We start from the raw sequence: 11,967 nt of genomic DNA on the forward strand, positions 1-11,967 counted from the left end.
CCGTGGAGATCACACATCCATGCTGCCATTCTATATGAGCTCTTAGCTGTGTGTATCCTTCCTTCAGAATACACTTTCTCTGCAAACCCTTGGGGATCAGAGACAAGGATCAGATAGAAATATCATACAATATTGTGAATCGACCTGTCTTATTACAACCTTTCCCTAGACAGAGCCTAGCTATATCCCTGTCCTTAGATAACATTGGACCTGGGTATGTACATGTGAAAGAAATGGCACACAGGTGAAAATGTGAAATATTCCTCTTTCAGCCTCTCTACCCTGACCTTGTCGTATTGCCGTTCACCTTTCTATAACGAGCACAATGGAACATAGAATGGGAATGACTAAATTAATGACTAGAGAGAGAACATCTGTGTTAGAACAGTGGCTTTCATCGCTGGATAATGTGCTCTGTCATGGGATGTCTTATTCTATTGATGCTGCATGTCAAATCAAATCATAATCAAATTGTATTTGTCACATGCGCCAAGTACAACAAGTTTAGACTTTACCATGAAACGCTTACTTTACGAGCCCTTTCCCAACAATGCAGTTAAAAAGAAATAACATTTAGTAATAGATCAAAATAAAATAGTAACACAATAAAATAACAATAACGAGGCTATATAGAGTGCCTTCGGAAAGTATTCATCCCCCTTGACTTTTTCCAAATGTTGTTAGGTTGCAGCTTTATACTAGAATTGAATAAATTGTTTTTTTCCCCCTCAATCTTTTATTTTTATTTTACAAGGCAAGTCAGTTAAGAACAAATTCATATTTACAATGACGGCCTTGGAACAGTGAGATAACTGCCTTGTTCAGGGGCAGAACGACAGATTTTCACCTTGTCAGCTCTGGAATTCATTACTAGTCCAACGCTCTAACCACTAGGCTACCTGCCGCCCCGATCTACACACAATACCCCATAATAACAAAGCAAAAACTGTTTTTAAGACATGTTTGAAAATTTCTTACAAATAAAAAAATGAAATATGACATTTACGTAAGTATTCAGACCTTTACTCAGTACTTTCTTGAAGCAACTTTGGCAGCGATTACAGCCTCGCTTCTTCTTGGGTATGACCCTGCAGGCTTGGCACAACTGTATTTGGGGCGGCAGAGTAGCCTAGTGGTTAGAGCATTGGACTAGTAACCAAAATGTTACAAGTTCAAATCCCCGAGCTGACAAGGTACAAATCTGTTGTTCTGCCCCTGAACAGGCAGTTTTAACCCACTGTTCCTAGGCCGTCATTGAAAGTAAGAATTTGTTCTTAACTGACTTGCCTAGTTAAATAAAGGTACAAACTTGGGGAGTTTCTCCCATTTTTCTCTGCAGATCCTCTCAAGCTCTGTCAGGTTGGATGGTGAGCATGGCTGCACAGCTATTTTCAGGTCTCTCCAGAGATGTTTGATCGGATTCAAGTTCGGGCTCTGGCTGGGCCACTCAATGATATTCAGAGACTTGTCCCGAAGTCACTCCTGCGTTGTCTTGGCTGTGTGCTTAAAGTCATTGTTGGAGGGAGAACCTTTGTCCCAGTCTGAGGCCTTCAGCGTTCTGGAGCAGGTTTTCATCAAGGATCTCTCTGTATTTTTTGCTCCGTTCATCTTTGCCTCGATCCTGACTTCTTTGCCTCGATCCTGACTAGTTTCCCAGTCCCTGCCACTGAAAAACATCCCCATAGCATGATGCTGCCACCACCATGCTTCACTGTAGGGATGGTGCCAGGTTTCCTCCAGACGTGGCGCTTGGCATTCAGGCCAAAGAGTTGGTCTGAGAGTCTTTAGGTGCCCTTTGGCAAACTCCATGCGGGCTGTCATGTACCTTTTACTGAGGAGTGCTTTCCGTCTGGCCACTCTACCAGACTGAAGCCTTTTGCAAACATTTCTAAAAACCTGTTCTTGCTTTGTCATTATGGGGTACTGTGTGTAGATTGATGAGGGGGAAAAATAGGGGTCTGAATACTTTCCGAATGCACTGTAGGTAGGGGGTGAAAAGCAGAACGTCCAGGTAGCTGTTTAAGTAACTGTTTAGCAGTGGTCTGGCTTTGGGGTAGAAGCTGTTCAGGAGCCTTTTGGTCACAGACTTGCCGCTCCGGTACCGCTTGCAGTGCAGTAGGTGAGAGAACAGGCTGTAACTTGGGGTCTGGAGTCTTTGACAATTTTTTGGGCCTTCCTCTGACACCACCTGGTATAGAGGTCCTGGATGACAGGGAGCTTGGCCCCAGTAATGTACATACTACCCTCTGTAGGGCCTTGAAACAGAGAATGCAGAGCAGTTGCCATACCAAGCAGTGATGCAATTGACTCTTTGCCTGTTTGGTGGTTCAGGGCTTAGTAGGATTTCTTGTGTCCGAATTCCTTTATCTCAGTGCAGATGTTGCCTGAAAGCTTTGTATACATCTCTGTGTGTACAGTAGAGGTGATAAAGTATTGTTTCGCCTCTAGTTGCGCAGGAGACATGCTGGTATACATTAGTTAAAACGCATTTAAATATCCCTGCATTAAAATTCCCGGCCACTAGAAGCTGCCGCATCTGGGTGAGTATTTTCTTGTTTGCTTATGGCCTTATACAGCTTGTTGAGTGCGGTCTTAGTGCCAACATCGCTTTGTGGTGGTAAATAGACAGCTAAGAGAAATATTGGTAAATAGTGTGAACTACAGCTTATCATGAGATATTCTAACTCATCTAAAAAGAACCTTGAGACATACTTAATGTTAGATACGGCACACAAAACTGTTGTTGACAAAGAGACACGCCCCCCTCAGCTTTCCGGACACAGCTGTTCTGTCCTGCCGATGTATCGTAAAAACCAGCTAGATTTATATTTTCCATGTCTTTGTTCAGCCAAGACTTAGTGAGACATAGGATATTACAGTTCATCAGATCATGTTGATAGGATCGTCTCGAACGGAGCTCATCCAGTACATTTCCCAGTGATTTCCAGTGGTTAAAACAGCGGCCGTCCCCTCCGCCCCATTCTCATACCATTCATATGTGCTCTGTATGCTGTGAACAATGTGCTCTCTCACCTTTTGCTGTAGACAATTGCAATATGTAACAGCATTGTGAACATGTGCTTCAAGCTCAAATTGAGACAAAAGCATTGACTGAACCCTTCACATTTTACATTAAAAAATGTTAGTCATTTCGCAGACTCTCTTATCCAGAGAGACTTAGTTTGTGCTTCACAGCAAATACACTGTTAGTCCATTCCCCTTTTGTCTATGAACGTGTCGTAGCTCTGTGAATTGAATTTCAAAGGTGCTGTTTAGCCATCAGTGACGGAGTCAACAAGCCAGTGACGGAGTTGACAACAGATACTAAGTTGCCGAAATGCCATGTGTCCACTTACAGTGCCTTGCGAAAGTATTCGGCCCCGTTGAACTTTGCGACCTTTTGCCACATTTCAGGCTTCAAACATAAAGATATAAAACTGTATTTTTTTGTGAAGAATCAACAACAAGTGGGACACAATCATGAAGTGGAACGACATTTATTGGATATTTCAAACTTTTTTAACAAATCAAAAACTGAAAAATTGGGCGTGCAAAATTATTCAGCCCCTTTACTTTCAGTGCAGCAAACTCTCTCCAGAAGTTCAGTGAGGATCTCTGAATGATCCAATGTTGACCTAAATGACTAATGATGATAAATACAATCCACCTGTGTGTAATCAAGTCTCCGTATAAATGCACCTGCACTGTGATAGTCTCAGAGGTCCGTCAAAAGCGCAGAGAGCATCATGAAGAACAAGGAACACACCAGGCAGGTCCGAGATAATGTTGTGAAGAAGTTTAAAGCCGGATTTGGATACAAAAAGATTTCCCAAGCTTTAAACATCCCAAGGAGCACTGTGCAAGCGATAATATTGAAATGGAAGGAGTATCAGACCACTGCAAATCTACCAAGACCTGGCCGTCCCTCTAAACTTTCAGCTCATACAAGGAGAAGACTGATCAGAGATGCAGCCAAGAGGCCCATGATCACTCTGGATGAACTGCAGAGATCTACAGCTGAGGTGGGAGACTCTGTCCATAGGACAACAATCAGTCGTATATTGCACAAATCTGGCCTTTATGGAAGAGTGGCAAGAAGAAAGCCATTTCTTAAAGATATCCATAAAAAGTGTGATTTAAAGTTTGCCACAAGCCACCTGGGAGACACACCAAACATGTGGAAGAAGGTGCTCTGGTCAGATGAAACCAAAATTGAACTTTTTGGCAACAATGCAAAACGTTATGTTTGGCGTAAAAGCAACACAGCTCATCACCCTGAACGCACCATGCCCACTGTCAAACATGGTGGTGGCAGCATCATGGTTTGGGCCTGCTTTTCTTCAGCAGGGACAGGGAAGATGGTTAAACTTGATGGGAAGATGGATGGAGCCAAATACAGGACCATTCTGGAAGAAAACCTAATGCAGTCTGCAAAAGACCTGAGACTGGGACGGAGATTTGTCTTCCAACAAGACAATGATCCAAAACATAAAGCAAAATCTACAATGGAATGGTTCAAAAATAAACATATCCAGGTGTTAGAATGGCCAAGTCAAAGTCCAGACCTGAATCCAATCAAGAATCTGTGGAAAGAACTGAAAACTGCTGTTCACAAATGCTCTCCATCCAACCTCACTGAGCTCGAGCTGTTTAGCAAGGAGGAATGGGAAAAAATGTCAGTCTCTCGATGTGCAAAACTGATAGAGACATACCCCAAGCGACTTACAGCTGTAATCGCAGCAAAAGGTGGTGCTACAAAGTATTAACTTAAGGGGGCTGAATAATTTTGCACGCCCAACTTTTCAGTTTTTGATTTGTTAAAAAAGTTTGAAATATCCAATAAATGTCGTTCCACTTCATGATTGTGTCCCACTTGTTGTTGATTCTTCACAAAAAAATACAGTTTTATATCTTTATGTTTGAAGCCTGAAATGTGGCAAAAGGTTGCAAAGTTCAAGGGGGCCGAATACTTTCGCAAGGCACTGTATATCAGTGCATTCGTAACAACCTAACCGTTATGAGACTTCTATTGAATCAAATAAGTCTCGCATAGCAAATGATCAATTGCGTTCAACACTCTCTCATTGACCTCCATCAAAGAGGAAGAGGTGAAGCGAGAGAGATAACTGGGCCCAACATCTGTCTTCTCCAGCAGGTGGCATTTAAAATAAATGAATTTGCTCACCAAGCGAGGAGTTTTTGTATGGAAGTCAAATTTGGTTAACAACAAATCTAATGGCTTATTTGCCTATTCTGTCTTATTTGATCGAATAGAAGACACTTTATATCTGAGTTGTGCCTGTTGTTCACACTCGTATCTGCCCTGTCGCTGGCTAGAATGGTCCCATCTGATCTTGCCACCTCCGGACTGCCTTCAATTTTTTGAAGACATTTATTTTTATTGTTAGAGCGCCCACTCGAGTATCTGGTCAATATAATGGATAATCTGTGCCTTCCTTACAAAAATTACTTACAAGGATTGTCTGGACTTTCAAGAATCCCTGAAATATATTATACCAAGAATAGTTTCACCAACAGTGGAAATGGCTTTTCTATTCACTGTACCTCGTTAAATTCATTTTTTTTAAAAGAGGTTTTTATTTATTTTATGTAACCTTTATTTAACCAGGAAAATACCATTTTTTCGAGGGGGACCTAGCAAGAGGTCAGCAGGAAGTAGTCAACATGAACACATAAAACAAGAGCAAAATACAGTATTAAAATCAATTACAATGGTACATTTGATGTACTTCTATCAGTGCTTTAAACTCAGGCAGAGACACACTCTCTGCCAGTTTGGAAGTATTTTGTAGTTTGCTTTCAAGACCAAAGAGCATTATAGGAGAAGGATAGTTTCCCCATTGTAGTCCTTGCCCTAGGAACTGAGAATGAGAGCACTGACTGAGAGTGGAAGCTGTAGGATTGTGATGTTGTTGTTAGTGAGCTGGAAAGATATGTAGGGAGTAGGCCAAGCACTGCCTTGTACACAAATACAGTATGTACCAGTGGTTAAGCCTTCTGGTATGGAGGGAGGGCCACTTCACCATGTTCTATTGTTCACAGCAGGTATTCCCCCAGGGGTACGCTCAATGCCGTCAGGGGTACGCCAAATAAACATGTGATTCATATTTTTTTTTAAATTAATAACTACCTATTATTATTATTATTTTTTATTATTTTCTTCACATTTTCAAACAGTCCCTTTCTATTTTCCAACGGGGCTATACATTTGGGTGAGGTTTTTTTCTCGCCTGAGTAGCCTCGTTTCATTGCAAAAAATAAAATTAAACCACCTAGTGTTCAGCAAAATAACAACACAATGTCAAATACAGGTAGCCTAGTCAAATAATTAACATCCAATCACATTAACCGTTACTCTCTCGCGGGATTCCACTGACGGTCCGTATGTAGCCAAACGTAGCTGCCGCTCATTCCGTTTGCTCGAAAATTGATAAATGGTTCAAAAAAAGTAAGGCCCGCGTCCATAGAGACACATACTAGCTCTACTGGTAGTACTGATACTACCAGCAGTACTACACCTGCACCTGTCAACGACAGAAGTTGTTCTGCTTCCACAAGCACATCCAATGCCAGCATCAGTAAGTCTGCATTTTGTTATGTGCAAAAGTACTCTCACAACTCGATGAAACCTTCACTCTTGCACAGACATTTAGAAACAAAACATGCCAATTTTAAAAAATAAGCCACGCAAGTTTTTTTGGCTGAGAATTAAGACAACTTTTGTGTAGTAAGACATGTATAAAAGCAACAGATTCCATTAATAAGAAGGGTCTAGAAGACTCTTGGCAAGCCCCATACTATTGTGGAGGACTTCATTCTTCCTGCTGCCGCGGATATGGCTGGGACAATGCTGGGGGAAAAGGCCCCAAAAAATATACAGACAATGTCTTCATCAAGCAACACAGTTTCACGACACATCAGTGACATGGCAGGAGATGTTTTGTAACAATTACTGCTTCGCATACAAGCCAGTGAATTCTATGCGTTACAGCTAGATATGTCAACGTTGCGGGCCTGGCACAGCTCCAGATATATGTCCGTTACGTTTATGGGGAGGTCAATTAAGGAAGACATCCTCTTCTGCAAACCACTGGAAACCAAGACAACAAGAGAATATATTTTAAAAGTACTGGACAGCTTTGTGACATCAAATGGACTTTGGTGGTTGTACTGTGTTGTGTCTGTACTGATGGCTCAAGCATCCCCCGGACACTACAGTTTTGGACAATACAGTGAAAATGGTTAACTTTGTTAAAGCAAGGCCCCTGAACTCTCGTGTATTTTCTGCACTATGCAATGATATGGACAGTGACCATGTAACGCTTTTACAACATACAGAAGTGCGCTGGTTATCAAGGTGCAAAGTCTTGATACGCTTTTACAAATTGAGAGACGAGCTTAAAGTTTTCTTTACTGACCATCGTTTTCACTGGTCTGACTGCTTTCATGATGACGAGTTTCTCACATGGCTGGCCTCTCTGGGTGATGTTTTTTCTCACCTGAATGATCTGAATCTAGGATTACAGGGACTCTCCGCAACTATATTCAATGTGGGGACACAATTGAAGCTATGATTGAGAAGTTGGAGCTCTTCTCTGTCTGCATTAACAAGGACAACACACAGGTCTTTCCATCATTGTATGATTTTTTGTGTGCAAATGAGCTCAAGCTTATGGACAATGTCAAATGTGATATAGCGAAGCACCTGAGTGAGTTGGGTGCGCAATTACGTAGGTACTTTCCTGAAATAGATGACACAAACAACTGGATTCGTTATCCCTTTCATGCCCTGCCTCCAGTCCACTTACCGATATCTGAACAAGAGAGCCTCATCGAAATTGCAACAAGGGGTTCTGTGAAAAGTGAATTCAATCAAGCTACTGCCAGATTTCTGGATTGGGCTGCGCTCAGAGTATCTGCCTTGGCAAATCGTGCTGTTAAGACACTGATGCCCTTTGCAACCACGTACCTATGTGAGAGTGGATTCTCGGCCCTCACTAGCATCAAAACTAAATACAGGCACAGACTATGTGTGGAAAAAGACTGAGACTTTCTCCAATACAGCCCAACATTGCAGTTATGTGCATCCTTTCAAGCATACCCTTCTCATTAACCTGTGGTGAGTTATTCACAATTTTTGGTGAACAAATAAGGTTTTATACATAAGATGGCTAAATAAAGAGCAGAATTATGGATTATTATTATATTCATATTTGTGCCCTGGTCCTATAAGAGCTCTTTGTCACTTCCCACGAGCCGGGTTGTGACAAAAACTCACACTCATTCTTATGTTTACTCAATGCATCGCATGCCAGGCTTACAATGATGGCAAAAAAAACAACATTTGCGAGTGCGCTGACCCTGGTGCTAAAGGGGATACGGAGCTGGAGGTTGAATGTTTGAAGGGGTACGGGACTTTAAAAAGTTTGGGAACCACTGGTTCACAGTGATGGGTGAGTGGTCTTGCATTTGTTATGAACCTAAGCATTCCATAATACACCACACTGGCATAGGCTCACGTCAATAATGTCACCATAATCCAACGCAGATTAAAATGTCCCTTGCTCAAGGTCCTTCCTAACTGACATAAACATTATTATTTATTTTTTTATCAACTTCCGTTTCTTTGTCCAATTTTTCATCTTACCAGATGCCATGGTACTTATCCTGAAAAGCCTTCTCAAATTTAGAGGCACAGAAGTAGACAGTTGTGTCCTCAGCATTCAGGTGGAATTTTGCAGAGTTCTTTTTTTTTCATCAACATCATTAATATATAGTGTAAAGGACTGTCCCTAAAATGGGACTCCTTTCATGAGCTGTCAAAACTGATTTCATGCCCTCCTGTGCCACACACTGGGTTTTCTGTCAGAGAGGTAGTTTTGAAACCAATCCAACGCTCCAGCACCAAAAACAATTTGTTCTAATCTATGCAGCAACAGGGCATGGTCAACAGTGTTGAAAGCTTTCAATAAATCAGTCAAATTGGCCCTGGTGTGTTAGCCTGCAGCACTTAGTCAGTACAGGGAAGATTCTCACTGCCTCGCTTGCATTTTCTGCTGACTGTGTTTGTTGGACTAATTCTCACCACTAAAATGGCTGCCTACAAACCACCAAAGAATATCACTGTTTCAGACTAAAGGCAGTGGTTAAAGTGGATGATGGTAAGACGGTTAGTCCAATGCAGTAGAACAATGCCCCCATACTGACTTTGCACCCCCTGACCCGTCTCTGTCTAACCCCCTCTCTGTCTGTGTGTATGTAATGGAGGCTTTATTCATCAGTAGCACCATGGTAAAGACAGGGGCTTGTTTACGTGCATCATACCGGCTGTGTTTCTGCATTTTGAAAGTTATATATCTTGAAAACTTGATTGCTGACATGCAAAACATTTGTATATACAGTGTGTGGCTGTTGAGTCTGCCGATAAGAATGTGGTGATTGACAGAGTCGAAATCCTTGGCCAGGTCGATGAATAAGGCTGCACAGTATTGTCTTTTATCAATGGCGGATATGATATCGTTTAGGACCTTGAGCGTGGCTGAGGTGCACCTATGACCAGCTCGGAAACCAGATTGCATAGCAGAGAAGGTACAGTGGGATTCGAAATGGTCAGTGTTCTGTTTGTTAACTTGACTTTCGAAGGCCTTAGAAAGGCAGGGTAGGATAGATATAGGTCTGTAACAGTTTGGGTCTAGGGTGTCTCCCCCTTTGAAGAGGGGGATGACCAAGGCAACTTTCCAATCGTTGGGGATCATAGACGATACGAAAGAGGTTGAACAGGCTAGTAAAAGCGGTTACAACAATTGCAGCGGATAATTTTAGAAAAAGAGGGTCCAGATTGTCTAGCCCGGCTGATTTGTAAAGGTCCAGCTTTTGCAACATTTTCAGATCATTCAGCTATCTGGATTCGGGTGAAGGAGAAATGGGGAGGCTTGGGCAAGTTGCTGTGGGGGTGCAGGGCTGTTCACCGGGGTAGGTAGGCCAGGTGAAAAGCATGCTTATTGAAATTCTCAATTATTGTGGATTTATCGGTGCTGAGTGTTTCCTAGCCTCAGTGCAGTGGGCAGCTGGGAGGAGGTGCTCTTATTCTCCATGGACTTTAGTGTCCCAAAACTATTTGCAGTTGGTGCTACAGGATTCAAATTTCTGTTTGAAAAAGCTAGCTTTAGCTTTCATAACTGCCTGTGTATATTGGTTCCTAACTTCCCTGGAAAGTTTCATATCACGGGGGCTATTCGATGCTAATGCAGTACGCCACAGGATGTTTTTGTGCTGGTCAAGGGCAGTCAGGTCTGGAGTGAACCAAGGGCTATATCTGTTCCTGTTTCTACATGTTTTGGATGGAGCATGCTTATTTAAGATGGTGAGGAAAGCACTTTTAAAGAATAACCAGGCATCCTTTACTGACGGAATGAGGTTAATATCCTTCCAGGATACCCGAGCCAGTTCGATTAGAAAGGCCTGCTCACTGAAGTGTTTTAGGGAGCGTTTGACAGTGATGAGGGGTGGTTGTTTGACCGCGGACCTATTATGGAAGCAGGCAATAAGGCAGTGATTGCTGAGACCCTGGTTGAAGACAGCAGAGGTGTATTTAGAGGGCAGGTTTGTCAGGATGATATCTATGAGGGTGCCCGTGTTTACGGATTTGGGGTTGTACCTGGTAGGTTCATTGATCATGTGTGTAAGATTGAGGGCATCTAGCTTAGATTGAAGGATGGCCGGGGTGTTAAGCATGTCCCAGTTTAGGTCACCTGACAGTACAAGCTCTGAAGATAGATGGGGGGCAATCAATTCACATATGGTTTCCAGGGCACAGCTGGGGGCAGAAGGTGGTCTATAACAAGCAGCAACGGTGAAAGACTTGTTTCTGGAAAGGTTAATTTTTAGAAGTAGAAGCTCGAATTGTTTGGGCACAGACCTAGATAGTATGACAGAACTCTGCAGGCTATCTCTGCAGTAGATTGCAACTTCGCCCCCTTCGGCAATTCTATCTTGTTCGAAAATGATATAGTTAGGGATGGAAATTTCAGGATTTTTGGTGGCCTTCCTTAGCCAGGGTTCAGACACGGCTAGGACATCCGGGTTGGCAGAGTGTGCTAAAGCAGTGAATAAAACAAACTTAGTGAGGAGGCTTCTAATGTTAATATGCATGAAACCAAGGCTTTTACGGTTACAGAACTCAATAAATGATATCGCCTGGGGAATAGGAGTGGAGATGGGGGCTACAAAGCCTGGGTTGACCTTTACATCACCAGAGGAACAGAGGAGGAGTAAGATAAGGGTACGGCTAAAGGCTATAAGAACTGGTCGTCTAGTGCTTTTTGAACAGAGGGTAAAAGGAGCAGGTTTCTGTGCGCGGAAGAATAGATTCAAGGCATAATGTACAGACAAGGGTATGGTAAGATGTAAGTACAGTGGAGGTAAACCTAGGCATTGAGTGACGATGAGAGAGGTTTTGTCTTTAGAGACACCATTTAAGCCAGGTGAGCTCACCGCATGTGGGAGGTGGAACAAAAGGGCTAGCTAAGGCATATTGAGTAGGGCTGGAGGCTCTACTGTGAAATAAGACAATAATCCCTAACCAAAACAGCAATGGACAAGGCATATTGACATTGGGGAGAGGCAAGCGTTGCTCATAGGGACCAGTGAATAGCTAGGCGAGCTGGAGACACGGCGATTCAGACAGTTAGCGGGCCGGGGTTAGCAGGCTAGCAGAAGGGCCTTAGGGGGACGTCAGGACAAAAAAGTATGTTGTAGCACCCTCGGGCGGATTACGTCGGTAGACCAGTCGTGATGGATCGGTGGCGCTCCATGTCGGCAGTAAAAGGGGTCCAGGCCAATTGGCAAAATAGGTATTGTAGGCCAAGGAGTGGCTGAAGGACCTCTTCAGCTAGCCGGGAGATGGGCCTAGCAAGAGGCTAGTTTCATGCTAACTGTTGCTTGCTT

Source organism: Oncorhynchus clarkii, chromosome 9 (genome assembly GCF_045791955.1).
Source record: "Oncorhynchus clarkii lewisi isolate Uvic-CL-2024 chromosome 9, UVic_Ocla_1.0, whole genome shotgun sequence".
Taxonomy (NCBI): Eukaryota; Metazoa; Chordata; class Actinopteri; order Salmoniformes; family Salmonidae; genus Oncorhynchus; species Oncorhynchus clarkii.